Source organism: Phalangium opilio, unplaced genomic scaffold, assembly GCF_054372755.1.
Source record: "Phalangium opilio isolate 3A_F unplaced genomic scaffold, DU_Popi_V2 ptg000022l_1, whole genome shotgun sequence".
NCBI classification, from domain to species: domain Eukaryota; kingdom Metazoa; phylum Arthropoda; class Arachnida; order Opiliones; family Phalangiidae; genus Phalangium; species Phalangium opilio.
The window spans coordinates 1,473,399-1,475,000 of NW_028324154.1; positions in this window are offsets into that span (position 1 = coordinate 1,473,399).

A 1,602-nucleotide genomic window follows, 5' to 3' on the forward strand; every position below is an offset into this window, starting at 1 on the left:
CTCACCCTCAGATTCCCGGTCCACCTATTACGAATTACGCGCTATAATTCTAGCGCTGTCAAGAATAGGCTTTCAAAGATTACGCGTCATAATTTTTGCACAAGCGAGGGTGCAGACTTGTTCCCTGGTTACGCTGAGTGGCTGGTCCCTCGACGCGAAGTTGGAAAAATTAATTTTTGAAATGATGGCATATACGAGAAGCAATCACGGAGTGTTATTAAAGTCATTTTAGAGCCCACTTTGTTTTGCACGCACAATTGAGAAATCGAAACTCGGCAGCGTTACGACGCCATGAAGTTAAAATGTTCATTTCTAAAGGCCCGTTTTCAATCAAGACTTTTTTGATAAGAAAATAAGTCTTTGCGTCTAAAGTAATGTTCAGTCAAAAGCGGAAACACAAATTGTAGATGGTTTTCAAACAAGCTTCAAATTCAGTTCGAGAAGCGGATATCTAAAAGAGTTAAGACATTTGTTTCTCATTTTCTTTAAGTTTTAACCGCTCAAAATGAAAGTAATTGAGTTACGCCATCTTTAGTCAATTTTATTCATTTGATGCTTGTTTGAAAACGATCCGAGTTGCGGCTTTTCGATTTCGATTTTCATTTGTGTTCGAAAGCCGGTCAAAAGTTTGAAAGGAAAGGCCAAAGGCAAAAAGCTTGGAAAAAGTTGACTGAAAATGGCCCTTAATTTAAAGTCAGGGATAAAATCTCAGTTTACTGTCAAAAAGCTGCAATGATGGCTTTGGTAATGATGGTTCAATATTAGGAAAAATAGCTAGCATATCGGTAATTAAAGTTTCGATTGCTTAAACAATAGAGAGCTAATAGTTGGCTAAGGGGGAAAGGTAGTATGACATCATTCAGCCCCCTTTCTGGTTGGAGTATTTGTTCGTGGAATACTGTTTTCCAACCAGTGGGGGGAATCGCACGCCAGTAAGAGATAGAAGGGTATGACGTAGCAAAGTCTGAACTGTTAGGTCCCTATAGATCTTACTGGGCAGAAAAATCAGAACGGAATATGGTGGAAGGAAGTTCGACGGAAATATATCACGCCAATTGCATGACGGAATTGCCGTTCAGTTGGACAGAACGTGTTTGATATTTTTTCGGTTGAACTTGGCGTAAATTCTGGGTATTCCACCAATGAACAAACGTTTTGGAAATGGTCTTTGAGCTAAAGGAAACAAGTTGGGAAACCAAACTTCAAGCCAGCTTTAATGCATAAGGAAGAGTTTTTGATTGGATATAACGTTTTTTGTATCGTATTAACTGTTTTGAAACAATTCCACAGAACTGCAATTCGGACCCTCATTATATGGTTAAAATTTCAAAGAGATCCATGCAATAGTTAATTTTAAAAAAAATAAAGTTTCTAAGGGTGGTTTTCACTTCCATAAAATTAATCAGTCATTTTGACGAAAAACTCGAAATTTTTCCGTAGAAATAACATGGGAAAATATTTTACAATTAACCATTTTGTGGTAGCCGTAATGCAATAACTATTCGTTTGTTTGACTAGAAAACGGTTTTAAACGAAAGCCTGGTATTGAGATTTTCCGCTTTCCAACTTTCATTGATTAAATTTAAGTTTAAGAATGTTTAA